Raw genomic sequence first — 15,329 nt, forward strand, 5'->3', positions numbered from 1 at the left:
GTTTGAAGAGTATTCTCCTCTGTTTGTGTAAAGCTCATGTGCCTTGAACTTCTCATGCTGATGGAAAGGTATGATCTAGTAGGCATCACAGAAACTTGGTGGAATGATTCTCATGACTGGAATGTAATGGTGGATGGATATGAACTGTTCAGAAAAAAACAGAATAGATCGAAGAGGTGGAGGAGTGGCACTGTATGTGAGGAAAGGGCTTACCTGTCAGGAAATTCTAGTGAAGGAGAGCATATCTACAGTGGAAAGCATCTGGGTGAAAATAAGTGAGGGGAAAACAAACAGTGTGGTGGTTGGTGTCTGCTACTGACCACCTGACCAACGAGAGGATGTGGATGCTGCACTTTGTGTGCAGCTTGGGAAAATATCCAAGCGGCAGGACCTTGTCATCATGGGTGACTTCAATTTCCCAGATGTGTGCTGGGAAACAAACTCTGCGAAGCGTCATCAGTCATGCAACTTTCTGACCTGCCTGGCTGACAATTTCATTTATCAAATGGTAGAGGAACCCACAAGAGGTTCAGCCATACTGGACTTAATACTGACCAACAGGCAAGAGTTGGTGGATGAGGTGAAGGAAGTGGGGACCCAAGGGGGAAGTGACCATGTCGTCTTAGAATTCCTTTTGAGATGGGGAGCCAAGGAAGCTTGTAGCCAGACGCGGATGTTGGATTTTCGTAGGGCAAACTTTAATAAACTCAGAGACATGATGAGTGTCATACCATTGATGAGAATGCTGGAAGGGAAAGGAGCATGTGAAGGGTGGGCACTACTCAAACAAGAACTATTGCATGCTCAATCAATGACTATCCCATAAAGAGGAAAACACTGCAGAAGCTCTAAGAAGCCTATCTGGATGAACAGAGAACTTCAAGAGGAACTAAGAAAGAAAAGGAAAATGTTCAGGAAATGGAGGGAAGGACAGAGCTCTAAAGCAGAGTACCTACAGGTTACTAGGCACTGTAGATCAATCATCAGAAAGGCCAAAGCTGAAAGTGAGCTAAGATTGGCCACGGAAGCCCATTGTAACAAGAAAAGATTTTTCAGTTATGTGAGGAGCAAACGTAAAGTAAAGGAGGCAATAGGCCCGCTGTTGGGTGCAGATGGACAAACTCTAATGGAAGATGCAGAGAAAGCAGAAAGGCTTAGTGCCTATTTTACATCTGTTTTTTTCCCACAGGTCAAAGGGTTTAGGCACATCTAGAGATAGCAGTAGCCAAAGGATAGTGTCTGGGTGGCAGGTTGACATGGATAACCTTGACAAGGTTATCAAGAGGCATTTAGCTGCACTGGATGAGTTCAAATCCCCTGGGCTGGATGAAATGCACCCGAGAGTGCTCAAAGAACTTTCCGAAGAACTTGCAGAACCCTTGTCCATCATCTTCGGGACCTCTTTAAGGACTAGAGATGTCCCAGAGGACTGTAAGAGAGCAAATGTTTTTCTGATCTTCAAAAAAGGGAGGAAGGAAGACCCAGTAAACTACAGACCAGTGAGTCTGACCTCTCTTGTGGGGAAGATAATGGAGCAGATATTAAAGGGAGCGATCTGCAAACATCTGGAGGACAATTTGGTGATCCAAGGAAGTCAGCATGGATTTGTCTCCAACAGGTCCTGTCAGACCAACCTGGTTTCCTTTTTTGACCAAATAATAGGTTTACTGGATTGTGGAAATTCGGTTGATGTCGTTTACTTGGATTTTAGTAATGTTTTTGATAAGGTTCCCCATGATGTTCCGATGGATAAATTGAAGGACTGCAATCTGGATTTTCAGATAGTTAGGTGGATAGGAAATTGGTTAGAGAACCGCACTCAAAGAGTCATTGTCAATGGTGTTTCATCAGACTGGAGGGAGGTGAGTAGTGGGGTACCTCAGGGCTGGGTGCTTGGCCCGGTACTTTTTAACATATTTATTAATGATCTAGATGAGGGGGTGGAGGGACTACTCATCAAGTTTGCAGATGACACCAAATTGGGAGGACTGGCAAATACTCCGGAAGATAGAGACAGAGTTCAACGAGATCTGAACACAATGGAAAAATGGGCAAATGAGAACAAGATGCAATTTAATAAAGATAAGTGTAAAGTTCTGCATCAGGGTCAGAAAAATGAAAAGCATGCCTACTGGATGGGGGATACGCTTCTAGGTAACACTGTGTGTGAATGAGACCTTGGAGTACTTGTGGATTGTAAATTAAACATGAGCAGGCAGTGTGATGCAGTGGTAAAAAAGGCGAACGCCATTTTGGGCTGTATCAACAGGGGCATCACATCAAAATCACAAGATGTCGGAGAGAAGAGGGTTTTTAAGATTGAAACAGGGAACCAAAATGTTTTTCCACAGTGCTTCCTAACCCACATACAGAGCTTCTTCTCCTATGCGACGACGGCAGCAAAACTAGAATTGGCCAAGAAATGGAAAACGCAAGAACTACCCTCGACAGAAGACTGGGTGAATAAACTAGCTGATCTTACCAAGATAGCCAAACTGACACTAAGAGGCCTTTCAAGAACAATGGGGCCCTTACCTGAACTATCTACAAAAGGGATTAAAAATGGGGAACCAAGTGTATCAAATGAAGAGCATAGCTCTCCTTTTCTGTATTAACAATGTAGATTGCATGTATCTCACTGTCTTCAACTCTGGAAAATAAAACAAAAACTTTCTATAAAAAAAAAAATCACAAGATGTCATAGTACCATTGTATACGGCACTGGTCAGACCACACCTGGAGTAGAATGTGCAGTTCTGGAGGCCTCACTTCAAGAAGGATGTAGATAAAATTGAAAGGGTACAGAGGAGAGCAACAAAGATGACCTGGGGCCAAGGGACCAAGCCCTATGAAGATAGGTTGAGGGACTTGCGAATGTTCAGCCTGGAGAAAAGGAGGTTGAGAGGGGACATGATAGCCCTCTTTAAGTATTTGAAAGGTTGCCACTTGGAGGAGGGCAGGATGCTGTTCCCGTTGGCTGCAGAGGAGAGGACACGCAGTAATGGGTTTAAACTCCAAGTACAACGATATAGGCTTGATATCAGGAAAAAAAATTTCACAATCAGAGTAGTTCAGCAGTGGAATAGGCTGCCTAAGGAGGTGGTGAGCTCACCCTCACGGGCAGTCTTCAAGAAAAGGTTGGATGCGCACTTTTCTTGGATGCTTTAGGATGCTTTGGGTTGATCCTGCGTTGAGCAGGGGGTTGGACTAGATGGCCTGTATGGCCCCTTCCAACTCTATGATTCTATGATTTAACAGCTACTGGCTGACCCAAATTCACCAGGTGAAGCTTTCTTGGCATGGAATTGCAGGGAAGAGGTATAGTTGCCAGCTCTGGGTTGGAAAATATCTAGAGAGGGTGGGGTTTGCAGAAGGGGGGGGATTTTGTAAAAGGTACAAGACCCGGCAGAAGAACAGGCAAGAGCGAAGGGAAGTCAAAATAGTTACCAAGAAATCCTCGCTGCCTGCCACTGTCCGCATTTATCATTTGGGTTGATTTTTTGATGTTGCAAAAGGGGGGGGGGAATCAGCACCTCCCCCTCCCTGGCGACTGGGGCAAAGGTGGGCTTCGCACTTTAGATTTCACTCCTTGAACTGTACTGGGAGACCATTGTCCCGAGGTAATAACAATCAACGCTCAGCCGCGGCAAGGTGCGCCGTGTTGGGCAGGCTTTCAGTTGGCCTAATTAGCAAGCTTGTTAATCTCCATTTCAGGCTTCCTCCATATGAGCCGGCGAGAGAGGCTCGTGCTGGGGGAACTGCAATTTGCATAGCCTGCAGAACACACACACGTTGCCCCAGGGGGGGGGGGTATGCTAGATTCCCGAAGAAAACCACCATAAACAGTGCTCCCCACTCTGTCTCCACCCCACCCCCGGGCCAATGTTATTTTCTTATTTATAGCTGCAATCATGGAAACAAACAAAATGTTGCTATTTAAAAATGAGCCTTCAAAATTCAGGGGGGAAAGCCATCGCTGCAAAGCAAGTAGGCAGGCAGACACCGCCTTGCAAGGGCCTTGCCTATCTGGTATGTCAGGCTGCTACTTCAAGGAACTGCTCTTTCAAAGGGCCTTGGCAAAGGGCCCGAAAGGACCTTCAAATAAGCACACTGTATTTCTTATGCAGGATCTTCTGCCTCTAATGGTTCTTCAGGCTCTGCATGCATTATGTCTTATTTTCCAGAAAGGTCCCTGTGACTTTAGCAGCTGTGTTACAGGCAGACATTCAACAAATGATGTCTCTGCCCCCACCCCCATCACTGCATCATCCTGCCAAGCTGAGGATGCTGATCCATCCAGTGCATAACTTTTCACTCCTTGGGGCTCTTAGTTGATAGACTTGTACTGAGGATATCTTGATTCAGATTCCCACACTCATGAAGCTACCTGGGTGACCTTGGTCCATTCATTAGCATTCAGCCTTACAGGTTTGCTGGGAAGTGAAAATCAACTACGTTTACCTCCATGAACTCTTTGGAGAGAGATCTGGGTAAAAAATATGCATACATTAAAAAGCATGCTTCACATCCTTGGAAGGTTTTGTGAGGTTTTTCTTTTTGGTAAGAGTGAACAATTGTCAAACAATTGTTTCTTTTTCTCAATTTTACATTCTTTTGAAAGGACAATTCTGGAGAAAAGGAATTTAATATAGTGGGAGTGAGGTTTTTTTTTTTTTTTTTAGAATTTGCAAAGTTAAATTCTAAAATTGTATAGACTGAATGGCTGACTTCAGTTTTCCATAATCTACAGGACAGGGGAAGGGTCTTACTAGAACCCACTGACTGCTTTAAATTTATAAATCAAGACCTGTGTGTGATTTCTTGAGAGTTAGAGCACAGCTATCCTTGTTTTTGGAGCTATGCATGCTAGAAATGTCTTGTTTTCTTTGAATTGCTTGCTGAGATTCTTGCAAAAATATTTTGACGAATTCCAATAAACAATAGTCCCACCAGCAACTGGCCACTGATCCACTGTGGGCTATCTGGATGGATTCCCCTCTGCACACAATTCTGTGCAAGATACAACTAACAAAGTAAAAGCTGCAGGAACAGGTGAGACAACTGAGGTTGACTAGGGAATTCTTTAAGCCAGATGTGGTTTGCACATCCCATCACTGAGTCACAATTTATATCCATTTTGTTGAAATGATATGACTGTAAACTAGTGTGGTAGATTCAAGTGGGTTGCCGTGTTGGTCTGAAGCAGCAGAACAAATTTAGAGTCCAGTGGCACCTTTAAAAGCAACAAAGTTTTATTCAAGGCATGAGCTTTTGTGTGCACGCACACTTCCTCAGATACAATGTGGTATAGTTGGACTAAGATCTGGGAGACCCATATTCCCATTCTGCCGTGGAAACTGTCTGGGTGACCTTGTGCCACTCACCTGCCCTAAGCCTAATCTACCTGTTGTCAAATGGAGAGGAGAATGGGGCCAGCTGCTTTGTGCTCCCATTGGGGAGGAAGGTGGAGGATAAATGAAGTGGATCAGTGGATAAATAGTGCTGCTTCAGATACTCTGATTTGGAAGCTCGCATAGCTTTAACCTGATTATAGCAATCATAACAGTATGAGCATGGATTGGGATCTTTCTCGTGGGCTGTGAGTCACTGCGATCTGTTATTTTTTGCTGGACAGTTTCAGTACATGGCTCATCTTGGCTATGTGTTTCAAAATCCTCCAAAGGCCTATGAGAGGGAATGACTACTGGTACCCACCATCTTCCAAATACAGGAATGTGTAGCTAAAGAAATAAGCCATACTAGTAAAAAAGCCCATTGTATAAGAAATACAATGGGCGCTAGCAGGCGGGGGCAGAGCGAGGGGCAGGCGAGGGTAGGGTGAGGGAAGGTAGCATACCCGAAAGAGGAGGCCTTTAGCGAGGGCGGGCGGCGGCGGCGGCGTGGCGTCCTTGTCCCGGCGGCGGTGCTGTGGTGCTGTGGCCGGCTGTGCTGCGCTGTGCCTGTCCTGGTGCTGTGGCCTGCGGTGGCGGCGGGTCCTTGGCGGCTTCTTGCTTCCGGTGGTTTGTTGGCGGTGGGTCCTTGGCGGTTTCTTCTTTCCCTTGGCTGGTGGCCTGAGGCGGCGAGAGGCGCTTTGCGCCTCTCGCCACATCAGGCCGCCGGCAAGGGAGCAACTGCGACCCGCGCTCTGTGCGGCTCGCAGTTGCTCCCTTATCAGTAGGGCGGGAATTGGCCCAGCCGATGGTCTGTCTGGAGGAAGGGGCCAATCAGCACCCTTCCTCATCCCGGACAGAGCCTGCCCTAACTCCTCCCCCTAAGCCCTTACGGCTTTGTTTAGTCCGCGGCGCCCATGGCGCCGCGGGCTGTGTTAAGATGATCTCATTGTGTTTAGACAGTAAGTACGGTACTTTGGTGAGCATGTTGCACTAGAGTCCCCAGACCCCTGCCCCCAGCTGGCCAGTGAGGGGGGGCTTACCTTGAAAAAGTAGGAGGAGGAGGAAGAGGAGGAGGAGGGGTCAGAGACACCCAGAGGGGTAGGTGAGGCTGAGAGCCCTGATATTACTGCTCAGTCAGAACAGCTTTATCAGTGCTGTGGCGAGCCCAAGGTCACCCAGCAGGCTGCATCTGGGGGAGCGTGGAATCAAACCCGGCATGCCACTCCTAACCACTACACCAAGCTGGCTCTTGGAACGTCACCGCCAACGTGGTCACAGGGCAGTGACAAGGGCACATTGCTGCATATCAGCAGAGCTCCTGTTCCAGCAGAGCTCCTGTTCCAATCTCCCACCAGTTGCCAGGACCTAGCCACCCTGTGCTGGACTGCCACCTGGGAAACATACATTGCAACTAGTACTCTTGTTGGATGACCTCGGGCCAGCCATTCTCTTCCAGCCTCACTTTCCACCTAAGGTTGTTTAGAGGACAAAATAAGGGGAAACCAAATATGCTGTATTGAGCTTTTTAGAAGATGGATGGGATAGAAATGAACAAAATATGCCCTAAGATTCTGGAACTCACGCTCACCCTTTGCCTCTAGCTAAGTAAGCAAAAACACTTCAGCTTCATCACATTATGTTGTCATGCCGTAGTAAGAGGCACATTGCCTTTCTATGCCCTGATGGTAGCTGTCTGAAGAGCAAAAGCACCTTGGCTTTTTGCAAAACAAGCCAACAAACAAAGAAAGGTGCTGACTACACTCAAGCTGAAATATGGTTGTTTTTCTTTTGAAGACCAAAGGCCTTGGGAAAACAAATTCTCCGCTGAATTAAAGAGTAGGCATTTAATCCACTGGTGAACCCAAAGGTTTATGCTCTACTTTTTACAATGAGTTTCAATGGACAGAAGGGGATTTCTTGCCCTGCCAAACTCCCATATGTCAAAACTCCCTTTCTTTCTTGGACTCCTGGTTGCTTTATCCGAAGTCTTTGCAGACAGGGCAGATAAGGAAGTCTGTGCTACAGACAGACAGTTGGTCATTTCATCTCACCATTATCTGCACTTGCGGAAAGCTGTTCTCCGGTGTCTCAGACAGAGCAAGGTCTTTCCCAGCACCTGCTAGTTAATGTCCTTGAATCAGAGATGGCAGAAATTGAATTAAGGACTGTGTGTATATGTGCTCTGCCACTTAACTCTGGCCCCAGTGTCTCAGAGCTGGAGAAGCAGCATCCCTCTGATTTTATGGCAACCAATATGTTCCTGGCCAAGAAAGTCATTTCCTCTTAAGCTGTTTTACCTAAACCGGTTTGAGAATTCTGGTGTAAACAGCATATTGTGGAATAACTATACAAATAAAGGACATGTATATCTAAAGGGCTGCTGCAGACCAAATATCAACACTCCTGGAGGAAATGTCAGCCCTTGACCCATTTCAGTCAGTTTTCTGGCCTGGACATGGGGTGGAAACAGCGCTAGTCGCCCTGACAGATGACCTCTGCCACCAGCTGGACCGAGGCGGGTCAGCGCTGCTGGTACTATTAGACTTGGCTGCTGCATTTAACATAGTAGATCACGAACTTCTAGCTTGCCACCTTGCCGATGCCAGGATACAGGGGATAGCCCTCAAATGACTGATCTCCTTTCTCCGGGGTTGCTGACAGAGGGTAGAAATATGCTTTGAGAAAAAGAAACAATTGTTTGACAATTGTTCACTCTTACAAAAAAAAAAAAAAACCCTTCAGAAAACCTTCCAAGGATGTGAAGCATGCTTTGTAATGTATACATTCCATCAGCTCACATGTGGATTCCCATAGGGAGCAGTCCTCTCTCCTATCTTATTTAACATCTTCACGCACTCTCTTGCTCAGCTGGTGGGAAGGTTTGGGCTGGGTTGCCAGCAAGAGAGCCAGTTCAGTATAGTGGTTAGGAGTGCAGACTTCTAATCTGGCATGCTGGGTTCGATTCTGCACTCCCCCACATGCAGCCAGCTGGGTGCCCTTGGGCTCGCCACAGCACTGATAAAACTGTTCTGACCAAGCAGTAATATCAGGGCTCTCTCAACCTCACCCACCCCACAGGGTGTCTCTTGTGGGGAGAGGAATGGGAAGGTGACTGTAAACAGCTTTGAGCCTCCTTCGGGTAGAGAAAAGCGGCATATAAGAACCAACTCTTCTTCGTCTTCGTCTTCTTCTTCTTCTTTTTCTTCTTCAATATACAGATGACACCCAGCTCTTCCTCCTGATGGATGACCGCCCCAGAACTTTTAGCCAGATGCCTGGAAGCAGTCACGATGTGGCTCAAGCATAGTTGTCTGAAGCTCAGCTTTTCAAAGACAGAGATCCTGTGGCTGGGTAGGAGGGGACCAAGCAAGGAAGAGCACTTCCCGAATCTAGATGAGGTGCATCTAGCAGTAGCCCACTCCGCCAGAAACCTGTGTATGATCCTCGACTCCTCCCTCTCCATGGAGGCACAGGTCACGAGAGTAGCGCAGCAGACTTTCTACCACCTATGCCAAGCTATTAGTGCCTTACTTGGCACCAGAGCACCTAGCCATAGTGATTCATGTGAGAGTCACCTCTAGATTAGACTTCAACGATATAGTAGCACTTGAACTGTGGCCTTTCTGTGGAAAGTACCATTTAACTCCTCCTGTTTTCTTCTCTTTTACTCTCTCTTTCTCACCTTCCTGCAAGGTTTTGGCCCCACATACACTGTTTGTCCAACTCTGAAGCTTTCCTTCCCTCAAGCCATCCTTCTGCAGTTTTCTCCTCACCTTCCCTCCTTACCCATACCAACCCAACTAACCCAAGTTCTTTAGATCTGACTCTTGTCCCTCCCATCTTTCTCTCACCTTTTATATGCATCTAAGTTCAATGAAGCAAAAAGACTTAGAAAGATCATCTATTCCACATAATATATTTCTGGTAAGGCCTTGGAGGAGGAGCGCGTCTCATGGCTTAAGTGCCACTCAGCGCTTAACACCCACTCAGGGTGTTAGACTATCTAACCTCTGATTAAAAACTTTCAAGGAGAACCAACCACCTCCTGAGGAAGCCTGTTCCACTGAGGAACCGCTCTGTCAGAAACTTCTTCCGGATGTTTAGCCCAAAATTCTTTTGAATTAATTTTAACCTATTGGTTCTGGTCCAGCCCTCTGGGGCAACAGGAAACAACTCTGCTCCATCTTCATTTTGCCTCTATCTGCCATCATCACACACCTCTCCCCCCGCCCCTGCATGCCTATGGATTAAATCTTACCTCTTATTACAACCCAGGCACTGATGATAGTATACTCTGGAGGTGATTAAAAATGGTATAATACAAAGTATTAGTAAATTTTGAGCAAACAGCTGTTGAGTATCACCTACCCTTCCATGAATGGTAGTATTACTTTGTGGTGAAAGCTCTGTCTTACAAGTTTAGATGGGAGCTAGGGATAATTTCATAACCCTTTGTCATGTACTGAGGTTGAAAACTAAGCCATTTTATGTGACTTACCTGCCTTAATATTTCTGGCTTCTACCTGGGGGGGGGGGGAATCATCCAGTCTTGTCTAATGAATACAACCAATTGTGCTATCTCAATAAGGAAAATGTGACATTTTTCTACAAATCATAAGTATACATATTTTCCTACGTAGAATAATATTTCTGTAGGAAAATCAAAATGTGTGAAGTGGCTCACAGAAGAGCTAACGTAAAGCAAGGCTTTGACCTGTACTTTGAAACTAGGATCTGATGGTGAAAACAGTATCTTCCATGTTTTTTTCTTCATGGCATATGCATGTAACCATGTGTCTAAGGTAAAGGTAAAGGTATCCCCTGTGCAAGCACCGAGTCATGTCTGACCCTTGGGGTGACGCCCTCCAGCATTTTCATGGCAGACTCAATACGGGGTGGTTTGCCAGTGCCTTCCCCAGTCATGACCGTTTACCCCCCAGCAGCAAGCTGGGTACTCACTTTACCGACCTCGGAAGGATGGAAGGCTGAGTCAACCTTGAGCCGGCTGCTGGGATCGAACTCCCAACCTCATGAGCAAAGCTTTCAGGCGGCTGCCTTACCACTCTGCGCCACAAGAGGCTCTTGTGTCTAGATGGCTACTAGAGTGAGTTTCTTCAGACTCTTAAAGGAGATCAGAGGGAATAATAGAGGAGGTAGTCAAAGACTGAAATGTAGAGGTTGTGTACTTGGGCTTGAGGGTCAAAAGTAGGGTGTGGTGCTTCTTGGATTCTCAGAAACAGCTGATTGGTCACTGTAAAAAATGAAATATTGGATTAGACCAAGGTCATAGTTCACCTAGGGTGCCAGAAAACTTTGGAGCAACCTTGGGTACCAAGTAAATTTGGACCATATCAAAAAGTCTGGAAACCACTGCTATAAAGCCTCTTTACCTCTCTCTGTTGGGGAAATTACACTTGACTGCTTGTAGCAGGGCTCTATTTTGGTGTCTATGGACAAGACACTTTTGGATATGACAATTACTTTGTTCCAGCTGCATTTTAATTTGCCTCTCTTTCTATAAACCACCCTGAGCCTCTGGGGAGGGCAATATATAAATATAACAAATAAATAAAAAAAATATAATCCCTTTTTACAACTGAGATTTTCATTTCCGGATTTTCCTTTCCTTCTTATTATTGCTTTTGTATACACAGACCTACAGTCCAGAATTGGGGATGTATTCATGAAGGCACAATGTAGATCCCCCTTGTTTCCTGGGTAACAAATATAGGTTGGATATGGTTTGTATATCCTTCCTATATCTGCAATACTTAGGAAGAGATATTTGGAGGCTAAACCATTATATATTGGAAGCAAACGGGATCAAAAATTGCATTTGCAGCAAGGTTTCCTCTGGACAATAAACTTTTCCATCCTCCCTAATGATGAGCTTTGGTCAAGTTATGCAGCACGGTACAGATTGTGCAATTCAGACACCTGTTGAACCAGTGCAAATCAACTAGTACTGAGGGACCCTAGATTGCAGAGGAGGTGTTTGTCTATAAGAGTCATCATCTTCTGGCATCATCATCAACATGACTTTGATTTCTATAAAAAAAACTAGCAAAATGAGCAGATCTACCAGCCATGCCATTCATAGAGTATTTCCAGAGATGGCAAGAGATATTTTGATGCTTGGATAACAAAATCCAAATGAATCTCTATCCGTATGGTGGTGAAAGAAAGAAAGAAAGAAAGAAAGAAAGAAAGAAAGAAAGAAAGAAAGAAAGAAAGAAAGAAAGAAAGAAAGAAAGAAAGAAAGAAAGAAAGAAAGAAAGAAAGAAATTAGCAATGTGTTGATCATTGGTGGTAACTCAGAAATCTGCCCTTAATATGAGCACCTGTCTTCTTTCTTAGCTGATCTTTCTTATCAAAAATAAAAGAGACGAAAGGATATTGCTAACTGTAAGGAAGTATCCTAGTCCTGTTCTTAACATTCATTTTAATTCCTTCTTGATTTCAGGGATATTATTGGAATTAATGTGTAATAAAAAAGTAAATTACTCTTGTGGACACAATAAAAAAGTAGTATTTGCAGCGTAAAGGTATTTAATAGTTACAGCAGTTAGTGCTACAATCAACCTGCTGCTTTTATGTGATCTTGGGAAAACTACTTGTGCTCATCCATCAATGAGGCCAGCTGCAGACCAAGTGATGCAGGGTTATACCCATGTGGGCCAGTCTTGGATGTCAAGGGCCTAACTTCTAGGTTCGGTCTACAGTCCAAGAAACTATGCAGAGTGATTGAATTATAGTGAGTTTCTTGTAGGCTGGAGGCCAACTTCGCTGCCTTTTGTGATGTCCCCTTTAGCTGCTACTTTTAAAGGCTATTGGTGGGGGGCCTGGTAGGGCTTATAGAGTTCATTGAGGACCCCCACACTGGCTCTGCCCTCATCTGCACAACAACTGTACATTAAGCTTTCTGTTCGCAACCAGGATATTGAACTTAAAAAAAAATGTGTTCCTGATAAGATACTTTGGAAACTCAGTTATTTCAAAAGCTCAAAGACATTATGACGTCTATGGAAGGAAAACCAGGTCATAATTAAAGTTTGGAGCAGGCTGGGGATCAAGTCACATGATACAAAATCCAGGTGACCCTTGAAGGACTTTTGGCCGATGTATAAATTACCACCCTGGAGAGGGGTGGCCTAAAAATCTCATAAACAAATAAAAAAAAGCACCTGATTTCTCAGGTGCTATATCAGGACACAAGGGGCTTCAGCCTTACCTCCTGCACCCTCTTCCTGACCAGAAACACCCCTGAGGAGATACTGTTTGTCCACTGGAAACACTAACATGCACTGATGGATATGTGCACATTTTCACAGTGGTATAAAATAGTGGCTTCCCTGAACCACATCAGCTTGAGAACACAGCACAAGAGAAAAGCTGAAGCCTCTTTCCTTCATGTTACATGGTCCCAACTCAGATCGAGCCCCAACATACCTGGTAAATAGATTTCTCAGAATGGAATTCCAGGCATACACCTGTCCACACATCTAAGAATCTGTAGAATTTGGGTGAGCTCCTAAAAAAGGCAGTCATCCTGAACTCATCTAACTTGAGCATTTTAAGTACCTCCCTCTTTGTCCTATGGGTTGGAAGTTGTTTAAAACCGCAAGACCTGGATTGGAGCAATTTATTTGTTTGTTTATAAGATTTCTATGCCTCCAGAGTCCTGTTCAAATATTCCCAGGTTTACATCTGAGGGAAAAAGGAGCCCTTGTTAGTTGGTTGAGATGGTGGAGGTGCAGTGACAATTCTTTGCTAACAGAGTCTGAGCCTCCAGTCTCAAGTCAAATGTTAAATCCTCTTCTTCCTGGTAACCTATATCATGCTTCCACTGAAGACTGGGCCTTGAGAAACCTTGATGAATATTGGATTTCTGAGACAGGACCCTACATATCAATGTAGGGTCCGCAGAGATACTGCCCCAAGTGTCTCAAACCTGAGACGGGACGGTACATAGAATAATCATTTGGATCACTAACTTAAACCTTTGCCACCTATAATATCAGTTTTTGTTGTTGCGCTTTTTGTTGGCGAATGACGAAACATCATGGTGAAAATGAACACTAACAAGGAAGAAAAGAAAGTGTGTCAGTATGTCGGAAAGTCTCTCTTATGTCAGCTGAATCCTGTGTTTATGTTGTTAGCATTGCTGCTAAGTCAAGACATTCATTGATAAAGTATTTCAATTAACTATAAAGACTCACACAGCTAATCAGTTACAACTGACGTACATTTGGGCTAAATACCTATAATTACAGTTGTCTCACACCTGAGTCCCTGTTACTGATGTTGTGTAACAAGCAGTCCTGATTGCTGACATCAGCCCACTTAATGTGCCTGCATTTATGTCATAATCAGATAAAATCAAATATAGAGTTAATAGTAAAACTTCTAAAACACAACACACAATCCACCCACAACATTTCCTTCACAAGCCTGCTTGAAGCGAACAGAAACTGTATGCAGAGAAATTCCCAGAAGATTGCACCCACAATCGCTAAAGATGTGCACATCCAAGAGGTTGCATTACGTGTATAATAATGATGAAAGGCAAAAGTGAATCTCAAAAAATTGCCTTTCAAAAATGTTATTAAAGAATCCACTGAAATTATTTTGCACTTTTTCCAATCCAGCAGCAGATATGCCATTTCTCACCCTGTGTAATAAATGGGAATAACCTTGTTTCAAAGGCAAGTATAACACCCCTGTCCACTTCTCTCCCTCAGAGGCAAAATTTCCCCTTCATTTTTCTTCCCCTTAACTGACTGAGCTACCCTAATTTTTTGTTTTCTTTTTTCCTGAATAATTTTAGCTGTCCCATTCTGTGTAAGTATGAACCCAAGAACCTGAGGAAAGGAATGGGAGCCCCCTTTAAACTACTGGCATTCAAGAAGGTTTTATATTCCAGATTAACAAAATAGAAGGGAACGTCAGGTGAAATCAGGGGTAAAAATTCTGAGGTAACTCAGTATAGATAACTCTGAGGTACAATCAGTGCATGCACAGATTTTAGTTCTCATGTTTCTGGCTAATGAGAGTATCTAAAGTTTTTCAAAGGAACTTAAATCTTTTTGCTGAAAAGCTTTTGTTTCACTGTTTCCCCCCAAGCACTTCAGTACATTTTCTTTGAGTATTTTGGTTTCCAGTAGGCTATTTCTAGCACCCAAACTCCTTCTCTTGAAGTGCCAGTGCTCATCTTGAGTTTTGAACTGTTTCTTAAGGTTTATGCAGGTCCATGTCTAACCACACTGAATCAGGGATCTCTCCACCCCTCAGAGCTATCTCCCTGTTTGACTGGGTAGGGAATTTGAACATTTATCCCCTTTACTTGTCCTGAATAGGAGACTTTGACTATTTTCCAAACTTCTTTGCCAACTTTCCCTCAGTTCTACTGTCTGTGCCAAACTTTTCTCTGTCAGGGCTGAATTCCAAAACAGTCAGCACTTGACTCTTCTCAGTTAGGGCTGAAATCAGACTCACCTGAGTCAAGCCGGAAATCTAACTGTCTCCTCAGCGCGCAACTCTCAGGTCTTTCTCTGTTCAGCTGATGCTAACCAATCAGATTGCTTGGAGAAGTCTTTCGCTCAAAGCTCTATTTTTGTGAAGAATTAACCTTCCTTTTCCTCTGTTTGTACATTTCCAAGCAAAAAAAATTAAACCAGAATTAAATGGCCACATGATTTATCCTGCGGCCTGGAGGGCAGCCACCCCACCCTAGAGTGCTTCACGGCCTCTGCCTCAGCCCCCAGAGGTCTCTCCACCAACCAGACGCCCTGCTCCCTCCCCCCTTCTCCTTTCCTTTGCAGTGGCTGCCTGCCCAGCCTCTGCACTGCCTCAATGTCCCATAGCTGGGCTGCCCCGCCCGGCTGCCACACTGCTCCATGAGTGTCCAGGCCTCCCTGGGCAGCACAGTGGTGGCCT

Source organism: Paroedura picta, chromosome 2 (assembly GCF_049243985.1).
Source record: "Paroedura picta isolate Pp20150507F chromosome 2, Ppicta_v3.0, whole genome shotgun sequence".
Taxonomy (NCBI): Eukaryota; Metazoa; Chordata; class Lepidosauria; order Squamata; family Gekkonidae; genus Paroedura; species Paroedura picta.